At 36.3% G+C, this 27,284-nt stretch overlaps 2 non-coding genes across 2 annotated transcripts; one reads left to right on the top strand and one right to left on the bottom strand.

Moving 5' to 3' along the window:
• Positions 1 to 15,927: 15,927 nt before the first annotated feature.
• Positions 15,928 to 16,034, top strand: LOC112534325. Its single transcript, XR_003078621.1, has one exon. It is a non-coding gene; the product is annotated as a small nucleolar RNA R71 (small nucleolar RNA).
• A 9,199-nt stretch (positions 16,035 to 25,233) lies between these two features.
• Positions 25,234 to 25,340, bottom strand: LOC112534219. The gene has a single exon (XR_003078520.2). It is a non-coding gene; the product is annotated as a small nucleolar RNA R71 (small nucleolar RNA).
• Positions 25,341 to 27,284: the final 1,944 nt, after the last annotated feature.

Consider the following 27,284-nt stretch of genomic DNA (forward strand, 5'->3'; position numbering starts at 1 on the left):
AAATGCACTAACTAATCTCCTTTCAATTTTTCCTTAGAGCGACCATGAGGGGTTCTAGGGGCAAGTGGACGATTGGCAGTGTCAGATTGATGCTCAACAGCGTTGGATTGACACTCTGACACTTCAACTATCGGCCTTGCGGACCTAGGAGATGGACACCGACTCGGACAATTGGATGGAGGATTTGGGAGAGAAGCCCAGCTTCTGATCTTCTTTGTACTTTCCTTCTTTACTTGTAGAACTGGCTTTTAAAACTCTTGTAGACTTTTGACTTTTCAAAGATATAAAATTGTGATTTTGGCCTTTTAAAATTATGTCTATTGTGCTTATTTCCCTTTTGTTATTGTATTTATATGAGCTTATATGCAATGAAAACCAACAAAGCACCCGAAAGACTATTGGAATTCACCAAAAATCACATCGGAAGACCACACAGCCCATCAGTTGTGTGCTTAGCCAATTCGGCTCTACATTTGCAGAGTTCAAATCGGATACTAATTTGAGGCCTATATATATCTATGAGCACCCTCACTTCCTAACATTGATTTTATACTTCAAAATGCTAAAATATGTCTCAAAATACTGCCAAAAGCCTACAAACTCTCCTCAGAATCCTAATAGGTGAAGATTGGATTAAACTTGGAAATTTTTTCTTTCATTGGATTAAACTTGGAAATTTTTTCTTTCATTGGATTAAACTTGGAAATTCCATCTTTCACCTCTCAAGGCCATGCAACATGCCAAACATGATTATGGGTTCCTCCATTCTGCTGTCAAATTTTTGTTCCCAAGGGATCATGTCTTTAGATTCAATGGATAAGAGTTGTGCCCCATGATCGAAGAATTCTCTGTTATTCTTGGCATTCCCATGGATTCTACGTATCCCATTGCCTTGCCAAAACTGAGTGAGCCTTTTCCTGGCAAACTAGTGGAGTTGTTCGACATGCCCCCGGTTGAGGTACTTCCCTATTCTGTTGGTGAGTACATTATCCTTACTTCATTGATCTCTTATTGTGAGAATAAGGAAATGGGCACACCTTCTTAGGATTCGGATGTTGGGCTTTTGCCTTCATGCCCAATTTCTACCGATTTCTCCTTAAGGAGAGGGAGATATCAGAATTACTGGTATCATCGACCAGGTGGAGCATGGAGCAGATCCAATCATCTTGGCCGAAACCATCATTGGGTTGGACATGTCGAAACCCATCAACAGTTTGGTGGCAGCCTCGTTCTCTTATAGGTACACAACTAAGTCTTTTTTCTTTTACTAATTTCCTTTTTGCCTTAATTTTTGCCTAAGCTGCCCTTTTGGATTTTCAACTTAACAGGCTTTTGTCTTAACTTTTGCCTAAGCCGCCCTTTCAAGTTTTTAACTTAGTAGATTTTATTTTTGCCTAAGCCGTCCTTTCGAATTTTCAGCTTAGCTTCTTCTTTTTTCCTCTTTCTCCTTTTCCTTTTTCCTTCTTATTTTCTCTTTTTGCGAATTTGGTTGTGGGAGAAGTTTCAAATACTGACCATCCTAAGAAATATTGATAAGTACGAGCCGAAGCACATGTAGACTCAATCTACTGTTACCCCACGGAGTCATGATGGCTAGATTTCTTATATGAAAGGCATTCTAGACACTCATTTATTGGACTTGCCCTTCATGGAGAATCAAGCATGTCATACTCATGGTGTATGGTGAGTTCGTACCCTTACTTGGACTATGAGCATCCACTTTCTATACACCTTCTAGATTTTGGCGCTAGTATGGGCAAAACAATGAATCTTAGAATTCCCGCCTAAATTCGAAGGCTTCCCACTCAGACAAGATTTCCTGGGTAAGATCAGGAGACTTTAGCCCTGCTGAGACATAGAGCAAAGCCTTGACTTCAAGGACGATCTGACCACATATGACAATTTCAAGGCTTGGGTTTAGCTCCAAATTTCCACTTCGCTTTGCTTGATTCAAGAGGACTCGAGAACTAGATGTTCTATATTAGGATGCAGATGTGAAGAGAAGAAAAATATAGAAGTTATGCTTCTTTTTAGATTTCATTTATTTTGCTTAGAACTTTTAGCTTTATTTTTTTTCTTTCAGTTAGTGTGTAGAATAGTAAACAAACATATGTAGGTTTGATAAAAATTCTAAACAATTTATTCATTTAGTAAAACCCCAAGTGGATAAATTTTGATTCTCAAGATATAGCTCATGTTATCAGCTAGTCTTTTCAGATCTTCTAGCTGATTAATTTGCCCTTGACTTTTTCCTGACCAGCCTTTTCAGGTTTTTTTATCAAGAAGCTATTTTTTCTATTTTTTATTTTTTGTACATAGTATTTCTTGAGACAGTCTAAGTTGATTGGTTCGATGAATTCATTCTCCTCCAAGTTTGAGATCTTAGCAGCAACTTTAGGCAGGATCTTCTTTACTAAGTACGGGCCTTCCCAATTGGGCCTAAACTCCCCTCTTGGGTCAAATGCAGTAGGTCTTATATGCTTCAATACTAGATTACCAGCTCTGATCTTTCCCGGCTTTACTTTTTTGTTGAATGTCTAGCTATCCTTTTATGATACAACTGCATGTGGTATAGGACTTTCATCCTTTTCTTATAAACCAAAGCCAATTGCTGGTATCTTTGCTCGACCCATTGATACTCTGGTATTTCAGCCTCTAATACAACTCTCAAAAACTTCAACTCTAACTCAACTGGCAACATTACTTCAGTCCCGTAAACCACAAAGTATGGTGTTTGCCTAGTCATGTTCACTCGATTGTCTAATATCTCTAAAGTGCAAAGGGTAACCGAAACGACTAGTCCTTATAATTCCATATCATCTTCGAAAGTATTCTCTTCAGGTTCTTATTGGCTACCTCTACCGCTCCATTCACCTGAGGTTTATACAGAGAAGATCTGTGATGCTCGATCTTGTATTCCGCTAGCAGGTCCACTGTCTCACCCATGAACTGTACCCTATTATCCATCACAACATGATGTGGACCCTATATCTGCAGATCAAGTTCCTTTCTATAAATCTAGCAATTTGCGTTACTTCGATGGTGGTGAATGACTCGACTTCGACCCATTTTAAGAAGTATTCGATTGTTACGACTATGAAGTTATGACTATTCAAAGGAGGTTTTATTTCACCGATAATGTCGATTCCTTATGCTGCAAAGGGCTAAGGAGATGTTAAGTTATGCACCTTAGTCGGAGGTACATGACTCAGATCACTGTACAACTGGCATTCACAACATTTTCTCACCGGTGCTATACAATTCTTCTCTATTACCAACTAATAATAACCTCGTCGCATGATCTTTCTGGTTAACACTATGTCGTTCATATATGGCCACATACTCCTTTATGCATTTCCTCTATCACTACTTGGGCTTTCGCTTTAGTCACACATCAGAGCTATACACCCGAACACCGTCCCTTTATACAGGATTCCCTAATGGCTGATGTAATTCCTAGCTTGAACCCACAATGAGTATCTTTCCCTGGCAGTTGCTTCTTCTGGATATTCCCTACTCTCTATGAACCTCTTCAGATTGTAGAACCATGGCTTCTCTTCTAATCCCATATGAACTTGCATTATTTGATCCCTTTGATAACAAGGTGCAGCCGATTTCACAATCACCAAAGGTTTCATCGGAAGTTGTAAGGGATCGACCCACATAGATGATAGGGTAGCCAATGCATCTGCCATCTGATTCTCGTCTCGAGGCAAGTGCATAAAGGAACACTTGGAGAAATTGCACATTAAAGTCTTGAGATAGTTGACATATAGCTTCAGCCTCTCTTCTTTCACTTTTCATTCCTTGAGAGCTTGTTGGATTACTAGCATGGAGGTAACAATTAGAAAACTGTGGCCTAATCTATAAGCATATACTTATTCGTTATGACAACACCAGTGCCATCAACTTATCTAAAATCATGTTCAGCACTCTAGGACCAAGCACGTTGAAGTAAGATATCACTCCATCAGAGATCATGTTCAGAAAGGAGACATCCAATTAGACTTTGTTTCATCATATGAGCAACTAACATACATCTAAATAAAGCTTCTTAAAGAAGATAAATTTTGCAAAATCAAAAGATCTCTTGGCATCATCTCATAATTCTTACTTTGTCATAATTATTTATTTTTAATTATCATCATGATCCCCCTCATGTATTTTAAAATTAAATCATTTTTATTTCTTTCTACTATGTGATTATTTTAATTGCTTTGGAAAATTTATTTTTAATTTTAAGTGTCTTTCCTATATATGTCAAAATGTATTTTGAGATTTGAATATCATAAGTACAAAAAGAAAAAGATTCTTGCGTATAAAAAGGGAAAAAGAAGAAAGAGAAACTGGAAAAGGAAATGGCTTGACTTGACTAAGGAAAAAGAATGAAAAAAGAAAGTGGAGAAAGTGGGTGCATGTATTTAGGAAAACTGGTTATCAAGAAAATTTTAAAAAAAGAAGTGCATCAAGGGTTTTATCTAAAGGATATTAAGAGATACACCATATCTTTATTTTTATTCTCATCAGATCTTTTTAATTTTTCTTTCCCATTTAAAACTGTCTCTTTATTTCCTTATTCTCTCATTCATATCAAAACTTTAAAAGATCAAAACCATTCATCTTTTCTCCTCTCTTCCACACTGAAACCCTAAAGACTAAAACAATCTCTCTTTTATTTCTCACTCATTAAAACCTATATTCCCTCTCCTATGGCGTCAAAAAGAAAAGCGAAGGAGCTTAGTACCTCTACCACCTCCACCTCAACACATCAAACCAACCACCTAAAATTTCCATCCTAAATGATAAATATAAAATGGTTCAACCTAGGGTTTTTTATTAGAAATTTTTTTGTGACGAGTCCATAAAGTTCAAAGTATGGTTTGAGTTCCAAGGTTGGGTTCCATTTATTCAAAGGATAGAGAAATTCTATTTTCGAGTTCTACCTTTCCATTCTCAAAGTGATAGATGAGCTTGTTTAGGTAAGCATCAATGGTGAGGTGAAGGAGAGCACCCCTATGCTACTAGGGAAGGTATTGGGTTTACTGATTAAAGGAACCAGGATAATCGAGCACACAAGTGACAAGGAGATCTCCAGTTATAACAAGAAGCGATTCATTTAAAAGTTGAGAGTTAATCAACCCACACCTGGTAATAATTATTTACCAACTATGCTTTACATTAGTAAAATGCTCCATAAGTTTCTTACTCAATATTTTGCGCTAGGATGGGTAGTTTGGATTACATAACCGAATTTGACTTGAAGATCATAAGGCATATTGCCAAAAAGCAAAAACTTTATTTATACTATATTTTGCTAAATGTGATGACCAACCGTAATCATGCTAGTGGCATGCCCTGTAATATGTACTTGACATAATTATTCAAGCATTTTAATGCTCCACCTAAGGATGGAACGGATTTAGAATCAAGTGATGTATCTAGGAACTTCACTATTAAGAATAGCAAGTATAAAAAGAATGGTGAATTAGAGTTGCTTGAAACAAAGTGTGAGTCGTTAGAGGATGTTGGTGAAGTAAGGAAAAAAAAGGTATAAGATTAAAATGGATTTAAACTTGATTGATGAGGAATTTGATGCAAACAGTAAGTCAGATAAGAATGAGATGTCTAAGAAGGTTGAGAAGCCTAAGGCATCAAATAAGACATATGATAGAGATGAAATGTCTGTCAAAGAGAAGAAAGAAAGGTTGTTGAACCTAAATACGGCCTTTTTGCTCGAGTTTGACCTATATGGAAAAAAATGCTTAAGAAAGCCAAGAAAGCTTACATTAAAGTACCATTAGAAGCCCAAGAAGAATGATTTGAGGAGACTGAGAGTCAGACATCTAATAAGGGTAAGGAGTCTAATATTAAGGAGGATGAATCAGAAGCCTCAGAAATGAGCCCAAAATCTAACTGAGAAAAAAAATGAGAGGAAGAGCAAAGCTGAGGCAAATGTCTGGTCCTTAGTTAGAAGAGATGATCAACAACTTCTAAGTGAGATGGTTAGTCGACTCACTACAGCTCTCAATAGTTGCCTAACTGCTTTATCAAATTAGGAACTGTTTATAGATCTTGAGCCGAGTGTAGGAGTCTTCAAGCAGATGAAGAAGATCTAGGAAAAGCAGGGTGAGATTGAAAAGATGTTCCTTTCCCTATAGAAGAGCATTAAGGATGAGTTCCCATATTTTAAGTCAATGGTGGTTAAGGGTTTCAAATGAGCATGGATAGTCAGGCATATATGTGGAAACATATGACTTTTGGATACTTAAAGGCCTTAGGCGCATCTTTCCTAATGTAGAAGGGACATTTGTAGGAGAGGTTGCTACTGCAGGAAAGGGATGGCATCCGAGAATGAGAATACTGACAACTCCACTGAAGACGAGAAGGGAAGAAAGCATAAGAAGGTCAATCTAGAGCTAGTGGAGCTTATTGAGGCGAAGATAGAAAAGAAGGGCACCAACAGTGCTAAGGCATCCAAGCCACCAAAGAAAGAGAAAAATGTTTAAATCAGTTCCTTTACAACCTAGCCTCAAAATCTTTCTTTCTAACTCCTCCATATCTATATGGTTTTCAAGCAATTTTTTAGCGTGAGCAGTTTATGTATTCATGATAAGTATCTCATCTTTTTGTTGATGACAAGGAGGGGAAATCTATGTTGATATTATGAATGGCTCAGGAGGAGCTATTATGTTTTCAAGATAATTAGGCATATCCTTAGGAGGAGCAATGCTTAATAGAATTTTGAGTAATTTTGATCTCTTTATTTCTTCTAATTTATATGAATATATTTAATCCATTGCTAGTGTAGTGCTAGCTAATCTTTCTTTATATAATTTATGGATTATTTTTCTAGCCTTGTGAATCTTCTGAAACTGTGTTTGATTAGACATTTATTTGTTTTAACCATATAAGTTACAAGTACAAACATCTTATGACATAGTTAGTCATCTACATGGAGTTAAATATATATATATGAATATATTTATAGTGTCTGAGTTTTTTTATGATTGTTTTTCATCATAAAAAAGGGGGAGATTGTTAGCCTCAAGAAGTTAATATTCTAAGTTTTGATGATAATTAAACATTGTGTGGATTGATATTATATATGCAGATAATTAACAATGCAGGTATAAGAATGTCCTAGTGAGAAGACTGTGCGTGGATACCATCATCAGGCATCTACCATATTTGAAGCGAATGACAAATCCAAAGGATAGATGTCTAAGTCAGCTATCTCCAAATAGATTAAAGATTCTCTTAGATATATTGTATATGGATCAATTTTTCAATAAAACTATTTTCATGCATATTGAAAAATCTTAAATTTTGATTTTAGTGCACACAGTAAACATCATTGTTATTACTTAACTCTTGCTCTTCCGTTATATATGCTGGAGGATGATACTAGGACAAGCCTAATAGAGTGAGCTTTGATATAGTGAGGAAAAAGACTCTCAAAGACACCAAAGGATGCTCAAAAACTTTGGAATGAACTGATAAAATCCCGAAACCCTAAAACTTGAAAATTGAAACTGAAAACCTAAAATCAAAACCTTGAAATAGAATTCTATAACTTTACAAAGCCTAAACCAAGAGCTTAAAACTCTAAAAACTCCAAATTGAGGCATATAGGACTTGAAACCTTAAAAGAACCACCTTAAACCACGTGGGTAAGGCCTAGACCACATGGGCTAAGCCTTAAGCTAAGCCCACGTGGGCTAGGCGATCACCCCATATGGGACGCGTGTCCTAATTCATACCTTTCTTAAAACACTAAAAATTAATCTTTTACCTTCCATTGCTCAAACCAATTAAAAAACAACAACTAAGTGCTCCCAATACCCTAAAATATCCATATAAAAAATCCTTTTCTCTCCCATAAGCCCTAGCCATAAAATTTTGGATTTTCAATCACACTCACCACTACCACTTGAGAAGAGAAACCCAAAAGTTCCAATAAGCTTGGAGCTCCATACACACACTAGAAAAACCTTAAAAGCTACACTTTTTTCTTCCTAAAGCACACAAATTCTTACAACCTTCAATACCCCTACCCCATACCTAAAAATAGGGACTTTACACATCCCAAATCACTAAAACACCATTCCTAAATCTCCCCAGCAATAAAAGCCTTAAAGCAACACTTAAAATGTTCATCTTTAGCTTCTAAGAGATACACATATCTTATTCCCTCTCCTCTTTTCAAAACCAAACCCCAAGTCCCTCAACCTTCACACTACTCACGTTCTCCTTTTTTATAGGTTCATTCCATCCATTCTAGGAGCCTTTAGAAATCCTGTTAGTATCCCAAAAGCTTAAGAAGATCCTCACATCATCAAAGCTCATCTTTTGCCTTCATCTACCAAAGGTAGTACCCTGAGGGCTGCAAACTCTGGGATAATCTTGCTTTCATACTTATTTATTCATATTTTATCATTTTTGATGATTTGAACCAAATTGTAAGGTGAATATTGTGTGAAAACCTTAAAAACCTAAAGCTTAAAGCTTATGTATGCTTACCCCACATGGGCTTTTGCTTAGCCCATGTCGGTTAAGGCTTACCCTACGCAGGGTAAGCAGATAGGAGCCTCAAACTTCCTTTTTTATGAGGTTTTTAGTATTTCTAGGGCTAAATATGTGTTTATATGTTTTAGATACCGACTATTATGCATGATTAGCTTTTGTCTAGCAGTTTTTTAGAGTATATTTAATATTATTTGATATATTTAGGTTGCTTTTAGAATTGGCATATGCTTTTGAGTTTAAATGAGTTTTAGTAGGTTAATATACATGATTACTTTGATGTTTAAGATTAAATATGTATATTTAATTTCTGGTTTAGTTGCTGCATGCTAGGGTTTCAAGTTATAAATATAAAGTTTACCTTTTTAAGGCTTAAAATGACTAATTTGGTATCTTAAGTCTTTAATATCTAATTTGCATTTTAGGTAAGTTAAGAATGTAATTAAGGGCATGTCTAGGGTTCATTAGGTGGAATTTTTCTATTTTATTCTAATAATAAGCTAGGTTTAAGTCTTATATGATTAGTTTCTAATTTTGGCGTGTTATAAATTACTTGCATGATTAATATGTTTAATTGCATTTTATTATCTTGATTGGATTTATGAGCATGAAATTAACTTCATCCTTTCATATCATAGGTTGGGACTCCTTATGCTTGATCTAATTCTCTAATAAGGATTATACTGGATTTAGGATAAATGTGGATTTGATTGCTTACATGTTATTCATTTATGTATGAGTTTTAGAACTATCTAAAGTGTTAGTTAATTTTTCTTTTTATTGTTAATTTATGTTGTAGTCCATTAATTCTTCTATTCTCTTCTTTATGATTGAATTTGATTATTGTTTAGTATGCTTAGATTTCACCTCACATGCTAATGGATAAACCAAATTAGGTTGATTGATCACTTCACATGTTAGCTAAAATAAATCAACTTACCAATGCGAGTCCCCTGCCTTTCCTATTTCAGTCACCTAATCAATCCAAGATAAAATGAACCTGACACCCATATGCTTAATAAAACCAGTTTCTATTTGGCCACCTTGGCATGTTGGATAAAAATTAAGGTACCAATGTACCTCCTCTAGGATTAGTAGCACTAACGGGCCTTCCCTATTTTGAGTAGATGTATGTTAGGCTAGTCTTTTCTTTCCCTCACTTTTGCATGCTTAAATAAGATAACAAAATGTCATCATAATAAAATTAGTAGCAACCAAGCTAGGATTAGTACGATTAGGGAAATTAAAAACTTTAGAGTCTAGTGGAGGCCGGACTCTGTGTCCGAGCGTGTTGGGGTACCTAACCCCTTCCCAACACATACCTAGCTGTCTGAACCCAAATCTCTGATTCAGAGAGGCGGAATATGTTAGCATCTCCATGAGGAATCTGAGCCACCATCCTTCGCCCCTTTCTATTTGTCCTAGTTATTTTACTAGGTGGTGACCCCTAGTCTTCTTTGATAATTCACAATCACCGTGATTGTCGTGATCCTTTGAGACCTCTTCCCTGATGACTCACTTTTGATTGAAGCTTAGTACAAATGAGGAAACCTCTAACACAGTGACATAGATGCAATCACTTGGAGGCACCCTTGAAAAACCCGCGCTTATAATCATATTTTTTTCTTAAAAGTGGATCTTATGCATAAAAGCAAAATTCTTAAAATTCCTTCTCTTTGAGAAAACTGTCTTTCATCAGATATCTACTTATTACTTGTGACACATCTAACTGCTTTATATCATGTCATATCTTTTTCTCACACACTTGCACATTTTTCACACATGCGCCCTAACAACTAGTTTTTCTTGAACGAAGAAAAAGCAGCTTTGCACATTGTCAAATTGGGTGTCTATCAAGTCACAGGTTTTCTTTAGTAGCTTTTTATAGATTGTCAAACAGAAAGATATAACTTTGCAGAAGCCTATCTTATTAGCTGTCAGAATTTTTAAGATACAATCTTTAACTGTTTACATCTTTGACAACTAGTTTCTGATTGCTTATACAAGCCTCTGATGGGCTCTATATGCAACCTACACCTAAGGTAGTGAACCTATCGATGCAACGTAGCACTAGTGAGTATCAAGGTCGTATCCCTGGAGATCGGGGGAACCTAGAGTTATTACCGTTTACTATGTTATCTAGTCTGAAATAGGGTGTGAAAGTTCTAACGTACCAGCTAATGGTTATGAGTGCAAATAAGTAAATGAAGGACAACGAACAATCAAAAGACAATTCCAAGGAGAAAAACAAACCCAAAAGGGAGCCTAAGTGATGGAATTCTAAAGATGGATTTTATGGATTGCCGATCTTGCTTACCCGTGCCTAAATCCTGAATTGAATTCCGGTTCCTCTCTCGAGCTTACCGAATTCCTAAACCTGCACTAATCTAATGGAATCTCTTCCTATCGGATTACTACAGATCAGCATTAAGTATGATTTAAAACTATTAAGAGTTATTAATTCTTAATCCGGCGAGTAAATTAACCTTATCTCTAAGTGTTAACTACTAGTCCTTACTATTCAATGTCCAATTATAACAAGCATTTCTCAATGTCAAGAAACAACCTAATAAACAATTAATTCAACGTCTCAAATTAACTGAATCAAACTTTTATTACTAAATAGCAAGAAGATTGCAAGAATGACAATTATAAAACTAACAATTAAGCATAATCCATCAACAAAGGTGAACCCCAATGGGTTCAAAAGATCTAGCTACTCATGTTTATGGTTAAAGCAATTGGGGAACAAAATAAGGAAAAGAAAATTAAAGGCATGTACACCCTTCTCTTTCAAGCTGAATGAAAAAACCCTAAATTTGCAAATTCGAAATCTCAAACCCTAGTTGCCTCTTGCTCGATTTAAGAACTAATCAGCGAACCTCGCCCAATCTTCAATCTATGAAGGGAATCCGATTCAAACCTTGATCCAAGTCTCCTTTCTTCTTGGTTCAGCTCAGAAAATCCTTAGAGAGAGAAAAATTAGGGTTTTTGACATTCTAACCCTAGCCTCCTCTTTTTCTTTCCTCTCTTCGTTCTTTTAATTATTCCCCCTGTTGCCGCCAACACGACTGTGTTCTTGGCCGTGTTGGGGACACGGGCTGGTGTTCCTGGCCGTGTTACTCTCTGGGCCCATGCTCCCTAAGAACTTCCTTTTCTTTGATGTTTTGATGCACACAACACGGCCGTGTTGATGCCCGTGTTAGGAACACGGCCAGTGTTGAAACCAACACAGCCATGTTAAGCTTCCTGATGCTCGTACTTAGCTCGTTTCGGCAGCTTTGACGTCCAATTATGCTCCAATTCTTTCCTTTTTTCATTCTTTGACTTCTTTTGGACCTAATGCACACAAACAGATACATAGGGTGAGTGTTGATACTAATTCACATCCAAATATCCATAAAATCGATCTTAAAAACCCCATTTAGATGTGTGTATTTTACGCACATCAAATAACCCCACACTTAGCTCATTGCTTGTCCTCAAGCAATCAAAAGTAAAGTAAGGAAAATAAACCACTAAAGAACAATACCTAAACTGACAGACAAGCTAGAGAGCTCCTGCACATATCCTTAACGAGCGTAAGTCAAAGAAAAAGAAAAGAAGCAATCAATTTCAAGTATCACAACCAAGATGCCAATAGTTCACACAATACTGTCTCAACGAATTTATTCAGAACCAACTCCTCACCAAATTCACTCTAAATCACTCAAAGTGTTTAAAGGGTAGTGTTTAATCGCTCAATGCATCAACTACTGCCTTACTTACTATATGCTTGCTCTTAAATCCTACTCCTACCACTTATGGAGAGTCAACAACCATGTTAAGAGGTCTTTATAAAGGTTGTAATGGGGATTAGGTAAGGGTAGGTAAATTTGGTCAGAGTTGAACCTATGGTGTTCTGCAATAAAATACATGACCTGCACATAAGTCATGATGATCACAAGGGGTAAACAATGGGCCGATGGTCCAAGGTGGGAAATAGGAATCAAGTCAAAATGTTTAGCTCACTTACTTTCTTTCTTTTCATCACCTTTCCCTCTTATTCTTCTATCTTTTTTTTTAATAAGGGAAGAACATTCACATAATAGAGTGAATTTCTTTTTGGATTGAAGTAAGCTGCTACAAGATTCCAACGCTATTCCAAAGATAAAATTCCCAATAAAAACAACTCATATGCAAAATCATAACCCAAAGCAGAACAAAACTAAGTGGTAATGGAATATGATACAGGAAATGGTGAAAGAAGGGGTTATCTACAGAATCAATAAACGAATGAAGGCTATTTAGCTAGAATCAAAAACCTAAGTGCCTCTATCATACCAAAGTATTAAACTCTCCTTGTGGCCCTCATAAGCATTACCGAGCAAGTTCTAAAAGTAAAGACAGTAATCGGCACTCTCAACAAGAAATAAATACAAGCATATAAAGTGTACGCTTACAATTTAGGCTCAATTTCTCACAAGTGTGCCTTTGAGTAGGTTCCAAACAAAAATCATCAAAACAGAATTAAATAAACCAAAGCAACTTATTGCACAACTCAAACTAATTATCTTACATTCTTCCGCAAGACTCAACACTATCGGTTTTACCCGATCACATGGATATAAACAGGATTTCAAAAGCAAGTCAACAGTAAGAGCATCGAAACAAAGTGAAAAATTTTCAAAATTTTACAAAAAATTGCACAAAGAATAAGCAAATTACTAAGACGGGATAAATATCACCCACCCCACACTTGAAGGACACACCGTCCCCAGTGTACAAAATATAAGAAATCAAAAAGGAAAAAGAACTAATACTGCCCTGACTATGGCTCCAGAGTGAAAGGAGGTGCATCAGCAGGTATATCAGGGGGTTGGCTAGTCTGTGGTAGAGGAATGGCTGGCTGGATTGTAATTAAGAGATTCGTTCATTGCCTTCTTCCAACAAGGTTCGATAAAAGCTGCACAAATCTACGGTACCTACCCCACACTTGTGAAAAACACTGTCCTCAGTGTGAATAAGGTAGGCAGGAATAAAATATGTAAAATGAAGCAGATTATGGGAGTCCATAAAAGAAATTGGAAAACTAAGAGAAAAATAAAACGACATAAAGAGATAAAAACTAGAAAGTCTACTAGATACTGCCCTTGATGTGTACTTTAACACTTCAAAATATGTTAGTCCTCAAAATTAGGTACGAGCATCAAGTAGGCTAACTCCTGCAAAACTCAAGAATAAACACATTCCAAGCAACATCTAGTAAAAGGTTCAATAAGATAGTATCTCCTCAAAATCAAACTTACTAAAAATAGACTGAAATATCTAACTACCAATGACTACATAAAATAAATAAAAATGTCCAAAAATTCAGAAGGCAAAAAAAATAGATTCGGGAATGCCTCCCGACGGTGCTTCTTTTTGTTCGAGTCATCTAGCTGGACTCTACAATAGCATTCCTGCATCGCAGGCAAATTAAGAAGGTAGGCTCAATGTAAGTTGGGGCTCGAGTCATATAAGCACAACAAGAAGGTCTGATGTGTGCGGTAGATGACCAAGGAGGTGCTCTCTAGACTGATTTGGGATGTCCATTCATCCACTCCGCATTCCGGCTAGGTGACCTGTCAAAAACAAACTTGCAACTACCCTTCTCGGGTCTATCATAGCACAAAGTCTCATATTGATACAAGTTATTTTTTTCAGATGAATAACACATACTAATAGGGGAAGAAACATGTATAGCATCATCCATTTGTACATCTTGTGGTTGTGTATTACAAGCAAGATCAATTCCATCAATACAATAAATGGCATGAACATAGTCGATGGAAGAACAATCAAATGAAGGTAAACTAAAAGTGACACAGTCATCCCCTACATGAAGTTCTAACTTCCCCTCAAACACGTCTATTTTAGCTCTAGCTGTGGCAAGGAAAGGTCTCCCAAAATTAATGGTACACCATGCTTATTGTCCATATCCAAAACCACAAAGTCCACAGAAAATATGAACTTATCTACCTTAACTAGCACATTTTCCACAATTCCCCTAGGAAACTTAACAGAACGGTCAGCTAATTGAATGCACATCCTAGTGGATTTTGCCTCCCCCAAACCTAGCTTATTGAACAAATTAGTGGGCATGACATTTATGCTAGCCCCCAAAGCAGCTAATGCATCATCCATACACAAATTACCTAAAGTGCAGGGAATAGTGAAACTCCCTGGATCGTGACGTTTCTCTGGCAACTTGCTCTGAAACACCGCTGAGCACTCCTTATTGAGCTGAACATAGGCGACCTCCTCCAACTTCCTTTTTCTGCTAAGTATGTCCTTTAAGAACTTAGCATACTTCGGCATATATTCCAATGCATCAATAAAAGGCAAGTTAATATGCAGTTGTCTAAACATTTCTAAAAACTTACTAAACTGCTCTTTCGCCTCTGCTTGTTTAGTTCTAGCAGAATAAGGAATCTTAGGTTGATATTCTCATCCGGAATTGATTTCACCTTTTGTCCTCGGGTCCCTAACCTTACCTTTCGCCTCGGCACGCACATTGATAGTGGCGTCATCAAAAATAGGCTTAGAAGGAGCTGAAACTAACTTACGAGCGTAAAGTGATGGCATTCACGTGCTCCCTCGGATTAGACTCAGTGGTGCTCGGGAGAGCTCCTTGCCGCCTCTCGGACAACATCTTAGAGATTTGGCCAATCTGGTCTCCAAGTTCGAATCGAGGCCTGCTGGTTCCTAAGTGCACTATCGGTTCTTTGGAACCTCATCTCCGTAGAGCGTCACAAACTTCATCATAAGCTCCTCTAAATTTGACTTCTTTTCCGGTAGAGGGAGGAGCTTGTGCGAGCCAGTGAATGTTCTGCATTGTGATGAAGTCTCTGAGAATCAGGTGGACCCTGAGCATTATTGTTCCTCCAACTGAAGTTGGGATGATTGCGCCACCCAGAGTTGTATGTATTACTGTAAGGATCGTTATGCTGCCTTGGGGCATTCCCCATATAGTCAACCTACTCAACATCAGAAGACATAACAGAATTAGATGGAAAAGTAGTAGAGGATGAAGCAAACATACCTCCTGCGGTATAGTTCGCACTGTAATGTGGGCCACCATAAAACTCGCAGCCAACGTTCGCTGCATGAACCGGCATCTGGAGTTGGTCGATCTTCTTGGCTAGAAGCTCCACTTGAGCTACCAAGGCTGCTGTAGAGTCCACTTGGTTGACCACTCCCTGTCTTCCTGGTCGGCTCCTAGAGGATTGCCACTGATAGTTGTTCATGGCCATTTCCTCTATCAGGTTCTGAGCCTGCTCGGGCGTCTTACTATTTAGTACCACACCTGCTGCAGCATCCACCATCTGCCTCGTTGCAAGGTTCAACCCGCTGTAGAAGGTCTGAACCTGCATCCACACTGGCAATCCGTGATGTGGGCAGCATCTCAAAAGATCCTTAAACCTCTCCCATACATCGTACATGCTTTCATCATCAAACTGCATAAAAGAAGATATGTCATTTCTAAGTTTTGCAGTTTTAGCGGGAGGAAAATACTTGTATAGAAATTTTTGACTAGCGCCTTCCGGTAGTGATAAATACATTATGGAAGAGATTGCAGCCATCTCTTTGCTCTGTCCCTCAAGGAAAATGGAAACAATCTCAGCCGGATGGCATCATCGGTTGTTCCATTTATCTTGAATGTGTCACAAATCTCTAAAAAGTTGGAGATATGTGCATTGGGATCCTCGCTAGGTAATCCTCCAAACTGCATGCTTTGCTGGATCATCTGGATAACATTGGCCTTTATCTCAAAATTGTTAGCCGCTACAGCAGGTCTGACTATACTCGTTTTCGTCCCATCTAAAGAGGGTCGAGCAAACTCGTACATGGTCCTTTGATCATCATCGGCCTAGGGGTTGAGGTTCTCCATTGCGTCAACTCCTTGAACCTGAACTGTAACTCTATCCTCCTTCTCAACTGCCTGCAAACGTCGTCTCAATAATCTGAGAAAGCGCTCCGGGTTAGATAATGGTGCTATAAGATCAGGGTTAGAGCTCCTGGTCATATACTACCTGAAACCGACAACCAAACAACCACCAATCAATTAAAAATAATATAACAATAAATAAAGAAAAATAAAGAATAAATGAATAAACAAACAATGACTAAATTAACATAAAAACAATACACTCTAGTTCACCGTTACGGTTTCCCCGGCAACAGCACCAAAAACTTGATGGGCTCTTTATGCAACCTACACCTAAGGCAATGAACCTACCGATGCAACCTAGCACTAGTGAGTATCAAGGTCGTATCCCTAGAGATCGGGTGAACCTAGAGTTACTACCGTTTACTATGTTATCTAGTCTGAAATAGGGTGTGAAAGTTCTAACGTACCAGCTAATATTATGAGTGCAAATAAGTAAATGAAGGACAACGAACAATCAAAAGACAATTGCAAGGAGAAAAACAAACCCAAAAGGGAGCCTAAGTGATGGAATTCTAAAGATGGATTTTATGGATTGCCGATCTTGCTTACCCGTGCCTAAATCCTGAATTGAATTCCGGTTCCTCTCTCGAGCTTACCGAATTCCTAAACCTGCACTAACCTAATGGAATCTCTTCCTATCGAATTACTATAGATCAGCATTAAGTATGATTTAAAACTATTAAGAGTTATTAATTCTTAATCCGGTGAGTAAATCAACCTTATCTCTAAGTGTTAACTACTAGTCCTTACTATTCAATGTCCAGTTGTAACAAGCATTTCTTAATGTCAAGAAACAACCTAATAAACAATTAATTCAACGTCTCAAATTAACTGAATCAAACTTTTATTACTGAATAGCAAGAAGATTGCAAGAACGATAATTATAAAACTAACAATTAAGCATAATCCATCAACAAAGGTGAACCCCAATGGGTTCAAAAGATCTAGCTACTCATGTTCATGGTTAAAGCAATTGGGGAACAAAATAAGGAAAAGAAAATTAAAGGCATGTACACCCTTCTCTTTCAAGCTGAATGAAAAAACCCTAAATTTGCAAATTCGAAATCTCAAACCCTAGTTGCCTCTTGCTCGATTTGAGAACTAATCAGCGAACCTCGCTCAATCTTCAATCTATGAAGGGAATCTGATTCAAACCTTGATCCAAGTCTCCTTTTTTCTTGGTTTCAGCTCAGAAAATCCTTAGAAAGAGAAAAATTAGGGTTTTTGACGTTCTAACCCTAGCCTCCTCTTTTTCTTTCCTCTTTTTGTTCTTTTAATTATTCCCCCTGTCGCCGCCAACACGGCCGTGTTGGGGACACGGGCTGGTGTTCCTGGCCGTGTTACTCTCTGGGCCCATGCTCCCTAAGAACTTCCTTTTCTTTGATGTTTTGATGCACACAACACGGCCGTGTTGATGCCCGTGTTAGGAACACGGCCAGTGTTGAAACCAACACAGCCATGTTAAGCTTCCTGATGCTCGTACTTAGCTCGTTTCGGCAGCTTTGACGTCCAATTATGCTCCAATTCTTTCCTTTTTTCATTCTTTGACTTCTTTTGGACCTAATGCACACAAACAGATACATAGGGTGAGTGTTGATACTAATTCACATCCAAATATCCATAAAATTGATCTTAAAAACCCCATTTAGATGTGTGTATTTTATGCACGTCAGCCTCAATCTACAAAATTAATAAGGATATAATAGCATTTAAACTCCAAAACTCTCAAGATCGAAAATAAACATTTATCACCCTTCATCTTCTTATTTTATTCTTAAGTAGTTATATTTATTGCTTCCCAAATCAGTTTTCCTTGCATTTAATTTGTCTAGGAATTATGTGGTAGTGCTTTTACTATTTTAAAGTCAAAATTTCTTGTAAGGTCTCCAAGCACCTAACATAAAGCTTATTGTCTTATATGGGGGACATAGCCTTCTATTGAAAAGTTTGTAAAAAGTACATTTACACCTATTAAAGCAAGTGAGAGGTTGATAGAAGCCTAACAATATATTTGGGATAGTTAAAGTAGGGATAACTCAAACTGGGTAAGTTGTCTAAGTATTAGAACCTTGTGAGGCTTGATCTCTAGTCATTAATAGAGTCAACTAGTGGAGAAAATCGTAAAGTGTGATCCTTAAAGACTAGATTTAGGTCTTAGTATCGAACTAATTAAAATCATTGTGTTTGTTTTTACTCATGCTTTCAATTAAATATATGACATAGTCATCTCATCCATTAGATATCTATTGTGAAAAATAAGAAAAAATATGTTAAATAGACATCTGATTGTTTTCAAACCTTCATAAGATATTTAAAGCTTTGTTCTCTTTTACTTATCTTATTGAAAAACAATTGCTTGAAAAATGTTCTAATTCATAGCAGTTGAGGTATCTATTACAATAGTTTCCTTACTATTGTATGTATCTAATAGAGTGCTTTCTAGTATAGTTAGATATATGTACAGTCTGCTTTAGTCATCTAATAGTTAATACGTAATTGCTTTAAGAGTAATTAATTTTGATCATTCCACTATCAGTGGAATAATAATCTAAATATTATCGACTAATCATATCATTTGATTTCATACTTAAGAATTCTAATTAAATGTAATAGATATCCAACCTAAAATTTTTGAAAAGTCCAATTCACCCCGACCTCTTGGACATCTATTCTGCATTTTCATTCTTAATATTCATCATATCTGAGTTATGTCTAATTAGATCTTAACTCCAATATGACAAATCCCATAAGATACTCTTTTTCTTCCAACTATGGTCCTTGCAAATATGACCATTAATCTCTTTCTTCATATACACATAAACTAGACATACCCGTATATATACCCATTTTCTAAAATCAGAACCTACTCGCCCTTTCTCTCTTCTTCTTCAACATCTAAAAATCCTAGAAACACCATAAAACCCTTTACCTCCCTATACTTCTTAAATATCTTAAGTAGCATTTCTAAGGTTTTATACATTTTCTTTTCTTATAAAAGTATTTTCTTTCATCTTCTACATTAATGCCCACTATTTGAGGGCCAAATCGAATTTTACTTGATAATTGGTGCTTATTTCGTGTGTTTAAAATTCTATTCTTTATTTTCTTTTGAAAATTTTCGATTTTTTGTGATTTGGGTGAGAAACACATTTGTTTTGCTCTTTATGAGTTGAACTTGTATGAGTTCACCACTATACTCGCGCGAGTTCAACCCTAGACCCATCGAATTAGACCATTGGCATAAACGTGGTAATTTTATGATTTTGGAATTTTGGAAGCTTGAACTTGCACAGGCTTAATTTTATTAATCAGTATTTTTGCCATTTCATGGGTAAACATTATCGTTTAAAGGTTCTTAGGGTTTTGAAGACTGACCTTGCACAAGCTTAGCCTGTAGTTGCACAATTTTAGTCTGGTAGACCCTCATTTTTTATCGTTTTTATGATTTTGGCCTTTGTTTTGCAATTTTAGAGTTTCTACTCTAGTGGAGGCTAGATAGATAGGGGTGCTTCTTAAGCCTTTCCTACCCATATCTAACTTTTTGAACCTAGAATCTCGGATTTTAGAGATGAGGAATCTTATGCTCTCCATAAGGGATACAAGACCATCTACTTGTCCCGATCTTTCGAGTGGTGACTCCACTTTTTTAATAGTCTTAAAATCATTGTGATGTCTTAGGGCCCTCGACCAAATAGCTCATTTTAAAATGGACCTAGTACGAAGAATAGTTCCTTAACATGATGATGAAGTCCCAAGAACGGTTCTTTAAATTAACTAAATGCAAAAAAAAAATTGCCACTTACTTTAACAATCATTAATTTACTTAATTAAATTAACGAAATTAAAAAAATTAATTTTCTACCTAATTTAACAAACATAAACTTACATAAGTAAATTAACGAAATTAAAAAATAAATTTACCACCTACTATAACAATAATCAATTTACTTAATTAAAATATTTAAATTAAAAAAATTAATTTACTACCTAATTTAACAATCATAAGTTTACTTAATTAAATTAAGTAAATGTAAAAAAATAAATTTACATATATTTAATTAAACAAAACAGAAAAAAATTAAAAATAAAAATACTAAAAATTAAATTAAACTGATTTACATGTATGAAAACTAAATTCTACAAAACATAAAAAGAAATAAGAAAACATAAGAAAATAAAAAAATAAAAAAATAGGATTTGTACTTATTTGGAGGACAATGGCATTGGCAAGCAGTAGAGGGGGAGACTAGCACTGGGAACGATAAGGGAGTGGCACCCTCGATTGTTAAGAAGAAGAAAAAAAAAAGATTAAACCTAAGCATAAAGAAAAAAATAAGAAAAGGGAGAGAGAGAGACACTAACAAGCAATCATTAACGAGAAAGAAGGGGGAGTGAGATGTTAGAGTATACTCTAAAGACAAGGAGTTACTTGATAATTGTGTTAATTTATACATTACATTGATGACATGCAATTACACTAAAGGCATTGTTCAACTCTTAATGGTATAGATTTATCGTGGTAAAATCAAGGTCTAATTAAGACTATTAGAGATGAACTCTATGGAATGTAAACTCAAAATAAGAAAAATTGTAAAGCAAGTTTATAACGATGAGGTTCTCATTACATACATTCCTAAATTATGTTTACAGTCGATATTTGATCAAAAATTAGATGTTGATTGTGGGATATTAATTAAACGCTCAGGACTACCAAATTGTGTTATCACTTACTTAAAAAGTAAGCAATATATCTTATAAGATTGAGGTATAAGGATACCAAGATAAGCATATAGGTACTTGTTACAAGAATAAGTTCATTAAACATGAACCTATGTAGTAGTTCATATGGAATTTATCCTAAGTGTCTATGGACAATCATGTAATATATGATCCTTAGACTTGAAACAACAGTATATTTATCTTATATAAGGATTGATATATTTTGATACTATATTATGTCCTTCTAACTATGGAGTATTCAAGGGATAGTCATTGGGTATACTAAGAGTCATACGAAAATAATGAGTTATCAATAAAGAATTCATTGCCCGGGATAATATGTCATTGGAACCTTATCCTAATGTTTCTTTATATGCTTTAACATGGAATCCTTGGCCAATGTTGTATGAATAAAGTTTATCAAAAGTGTTTTATAGATCTTATTCAAAGTATTATATGCAATCATCAACAAAAAATATGATTGGTTCAGTTATAGAATTTACAATATGAGGAGTTAAGGTTGGGGGGAGGAAGAGTAAGGTTTTCTTTTTTCCTTTCGAATGGTTGCTACTGTTACATTTGAGTAGTTAGGGCTCCTAACTCCTAAAATGTAAATTACGATGTTGTCATTTTATTTAAGTGATTTATAGATAGATTAGCGATGAATATTTTCATCGGTAAAATTTGCCTCAAATATGCAATATTTTACCTAATTAAATTACTGACAAAATAAACTGTCAATAAACATCACCAAATTTATGTCTGACGTTTGATTTTGTAAAATTAATTAATACAACCATATAGGTAATTAGTTCAATAACTTTTTTGAGTTTTTGATGTTCATGAAGTAGTTAAATCAATTAGATTCTTACAGATCAAAATAAAACTATATGCACGAGATGAAGACTAAGGTTTGGGTTTTCGAGTAATGTTTGTGGGTTGGATTTATTTTAATTTTATACAACAAATAATGTAATTTATAAGATTATTAATTAACATTTAAGTTTCTAAGAGTTTCGAAGATAAATTTTTAAAATAATCATGTATGCAAGCAATACAAAATCTAGAGTTGATTTTATGAGTTATGTGCATATTATGGGTCTTTTTGTAGAATTTGGCCTTTTTGATTATGATATAATGATAAGTCTTTTAAGATAGTACATCATATCTAAATCATATAGATGATAAGTTCTTTAAACAATCTTGAAGGTTGATTTGGGTCTTACCTGTGTTTCTTGCATAAATGTTGTGTTTCTTGATTATTGCTTTTAAAATCTTGTTGTTCTTGATTTGTTTTATAGAAAATATGATTCTTTCTTAATATGAATTTCATGAAATTAATTAATTTGATTAATTAGCCTTATTAGATCTTTAATTTTAGGTCAAATTCATATTTCTGCCTTGAACCTCATTTAGTTAGTTTAACACTCTAACTTTCTATTTAACTTAATAAACACATGAACTTACTTTTATTTATGATGTTTTAATACTATTTGACATGTGTCTTCATTCAATACGTCTGCACGTATTTTATAAAGATGTTTAAATATTACTAAAGAATAAAGTTCAAGTGTATGTTACGTTAAATTGAAATTAAAGGTGTTTAAATATTTAGAAAAAGTAAAATTCATGTATCTGTTAAGTTAAATTGAAACTTAGAATGTTAAATTGACTAATCAATATAAGTTTAGGGAATATATATGTATTTAGCATTAATCTTGAACAAACAAGTTGTTTCCTTATTTGCAAGGATTTTAGATAAGGATAAGACTAAAGTTATTACATGAAAACTAATTAGTCAAATCCTAGTTGACTAAGGATTAACCTTGTCCTAACATGATTAGGAAGTCTGATAGGCATCATATAATACATATTTACGTGCCCAATTGTTTACATTCTTGTGCATAATTATCTCGTTTTATGCTAGAATCACCTGTCTTTTGGTTCCTTTCACGTTTCAGATTATCAACAATCAAGGGAAAATACGCACAATTACGGACCAGAATCCATCAAATTGAGCAAGGACTTGCATTCCAAGGTTGAGCAGGCCTAGACTCCGGCCGTGCTGAATTGTCAAGTAGCTGCCCTCAAGAAGTACCATTTTGGCACAGTTTCCGTAGCCACTATGGCCTCCACCACGACCCGTGGTGGTCAGCACCGGCTAGGGCACGACCTGGAAGAGGTCAACAAAACTGAATGTGTAGGTTCAGCACGGCCTAGACTCCGCCCGTACTGATCAGCACAGGCTTGACCACGGCCATGCTGAAGGGACTATATAGGTAAAAACGTTTTGGTGAATTAGGGTTCGATTTTCTGACTTGATTTCCATTATACGAACTTAAATCATTTGTTTCCAGTTCTCAATTGTCGACTTTGGGAGATCAATTTTCATCAATTGAAGGAAGGATTACACTTGTTTCAACATCAATTTGAAGATCAAGGCAAGAGTTGGGAGCATTCAAGAGGCAAATTAGGGTTTGCTATTCTGAATTGGAAAATTAGGGTTTCTCATCCAACTTATTGAAGAAGGGTGTACATGCCTTTAATTTACTTTTATGATTTTATTCCTTATTTTGTGATGCTTATTAGTATGAGTAGCTAAATTGTGAACCCAATTGAGGTTCCTCTGTTGTTGGATTGATCTTAATGTTATGAGATTTTGATTGTCAATTATTGATTCTTCTTGCTTTTATTATTAATGAGAAGTCACTTTATTCATGAGACGTTGTGAATTGTGGAATTTAGATTGCTTTATATAATTGAGAGACTCATTTAGTAATCAGAAAATTGAATAGCAAGAACTGGTTAATAATCACTTAGAGATAAGGGTAATTGACTAGTCGGATTAAGAACTAACAAAGCTTAATAGAGGCGAGTTAAACCTTAATGCTAATCGGATAATCAATCGTTAGGAAGAGATTCCAACTTTAGGTTATTAGGGTTAGGAATTCGATTATCTCGAGAGGGAGACTAAATTCAGTTAAGACTTCATCCACGAGTAATTGCAATTAATAATCAATTTAATCTCTATCTTCACTAAAATCCAATTAACTTAGGTCCCCTAGGGTTTGCTTTTCCTTCAAGAGTTTTCCTAAATCCTTTCAGATAATTTGACATTTAATTTTTTGTTTGTTCATAATTAATGACAGCATAACACTTCATTGATTTATTTAGGTTAGATAAAATAAGACACTACAGTAGGTCTAGGTTCACCCTTTCCCGAGAATACGACCTTGATACTCACCATTTGTGCTAGTCTACATCGATAGGTTCATTGCCTTAGATTGTAACTACGTAAATAGCCTATCAAGTTTTTGGCGTCATTGCCGGGGAACACTTTTTGTGTGAACTAGAACAAACTTGTGTTTTTGTTAATTTAGCCATATTTATTTTTCTGTCTTTATTTTGCTTTATTTTATTCTTTCATTGTTTTAACTATTTTTGTTCTTCGGTCGCTACATTCCATTTGTAGGTAGTTTATGATCAGGAGCTCAAACTCTAATCTTATAGAGTCTCTATCTGATCCAGAAAGATCCCTCAAACTTTTAAGGAAGCGTTTGCAATTAGAAGAGGAGGAGATTGAGGTTGAGGTACCTATTGATAAACCAGAAGGGATGGAGAATCACAATGGAGATGCCGCGGCGGATGCCAATAGAACGATGTACGAGTTTGCTAGACCATCATTGGATGGGACACAAACGAGTATACTCAGACCGACGGTGGCAACTAACAATTTTGAGATAAAGCCAAATGTGATCCAGATGGTATAGCAGAGTGTACAGTTTGGGGGGCTGCCAAGCGAGGATCCCAATGCCCATATAGCCAACTTTTTGGAGATATGCGACACTTTCAAGATAAATGGAACTACCGATGATGCCATCCGGCTGAGATTATTTCCATTTTCTTTAAGGGATAGAGCAAAGAGATGGCTACAGTCCTTTCCACCGCACACTATTACAACCTGAAAATCTTTGGCCGAAAAATTTCTTTACAAGTATTTTCCTCTAGCTAAAACTGCTAAATTAAGAAATGACATTTCTTCTTTTGTGCAGATGGACGACGAGAGCATGTACGACGCCTCAGAGAGGTATAAGGACTTGTTGAGATGTTGTCCACACCACGGTCTACCAGTATGGATGCAGGTTCAGACCTTTTATAGTGATTTGAACCTTGCTACGAGGCAAATGGTGGATGCTATAGCATGTGGAGCTCAGCAAGACGCCGGAGCAGGCACAGAACCTGATAGAGGAGATGGCCATGAACAACTACCAGTGGCAATCCTCTAGGAGTCGGCCGATCAAACAAGGAACGGTCAACCAGTTAGACTCCACAGTAGCCTTGGCAACTCAAGTGGAGCTTCTGACTAAGAAGTTAGACCAGCTTCAAATGCCTGTTCATGCAGCCCAAATAAGCTGTGAATTTTGTGATGGCCCGCACTACAGTGCAAACTATAATGCGGGAGGTATGTTTGCTTCTAGTAATAATTCTTCCTCTATTATTTCTATTGACATGGAACAGGTAGACTACATGGGTAATGCCGCTAGATAGCAGAACAACCCATACAACAGCACATACAACCCCGGCTGGCGTAACCATCCAAATTTTGGGTGGAGAAATAATAACGCCTAGGGTCCACCAGGCTCTTAGAGACTGCATCAGTAGCCACCACAACTGCAGCAATAGGCTATACCATCACAGCCCCCTCCACCAGCCAAAAAGAAATATAATTTGGAGGAGCTGATGATGAAGTTTGTCACGTCGACAGAGACGAGATTCCAGCCGACAGACAGTGCCCTTAGAAATCAGCAGGCATCCATCCAGAATTTAAAGAGTCAAATTGGGCAGATTTCTAAGATGCTGTCTGAAAGGCCACAAGGATCTCCCTAGCACAACAGAGTCAAACCCTAGGGAGCATTGCAAGGCTGTCACCTTGTGGTCAAGTAAGCAATTGTCTAGCTCTCTACCTTTAGCTGATGATGAGGATGTTTGTATGTAGGATAAGCAAGCTAGGCAGGATCCAGAGCCTAAAACAATAGAAGGAGAAAAGGTGGAAGACAGGTAGAAGAGCCCTGTGAGAGAGTACCAGCCACCAGTTCCCTACCCTACTCGACTTAAGCAGGATAAGGCTGATAAGCAGTTTGGTAAGTTTCTTGACTTGTTTAAACAACTGCAGATTAACCTGCCTTTTGTTGATGCTATTTTGCAGATGCCGAAGTATGCAAAGTTCTTAAAGAAAATTTTGAGTAACAAAAGGAAGTTGGAGGATTTGGGACTCGTGACTCTGAATGAGGAGTGTTCGGCTATTCTTCAGAACAAGCTGCAACTCAAAAGAAGAGATCCAGGGAGTTTTACTGTTCCTTGTGTCATTGGCAATTTGCCTATTAGTGGTGCATTAGCTGATTTAGATTTGGGACTCGTGACTCTGAATGAGGAGTGTTCGGCTATTCTTCAGAACAAGCTACAACTCAAAAGAAGAGATCCAGGGAGTTTTACTGTTCCTTGTGTCATTGGCAATTTGCCTATTAGTGGTGCATTAGCTGATTTAGGAGCTAGTATAAATTTAATGCCCACTAGTCTGTTTAATAAATTAGGTTTGAATGAACCTAAGCCCACTAGGATGAGCATTCAGTTAGCTGATAGAACTGTAAAGATTCCTAGGGGTATTGTTGAATATGTGCTTTTTAAGGTAGACAAGTTTATTTTTCCTGTAGATTTTGTAGTTATGGATATGGAAAGTGAGAGTATTGTACCTTTAGTCCTAGATAGACCCTTTCTTGCAACATCTAGGGTTGTAATAGATGTTTGTGATGGAAAGCTTAAACTTAGGGTAGACGATGAGACCATCACCTTCGACCTAGCGACTATTATGAGACACTCTTTAGACCATGAAGATGTTGTATTTTCTATCGATATTGTGGATAATTTGGTTGAGTCTCACTTACAGGAAATGTTACTTGATGATCCTTTGCAAGTAGCCTTAGAAGGAGAGGAGGAGGAGTTGTCCAATGGCCAAGTGTTGGAGCAACTCGCTAGTTTATTGGCTACTGAGCCTAGCTGTTCTACTGATCCT

Source organism: Ricinus communis, chromosome 4, assembly GCF_019578655.1.
Source record: "Ricinus communis isolate WT05 ecotype wild-type chromosome 4, ASM1957865v1, whole genome shotgun sequence".
Classification (NCBI taxonomy): domain Eukaryota; kingdom Viridiplantae; phylum Streptophyta; class Magnoliopsida; order Malpighiales; family Euphorbiaceae; genus Ricinus; species Ricinus communis.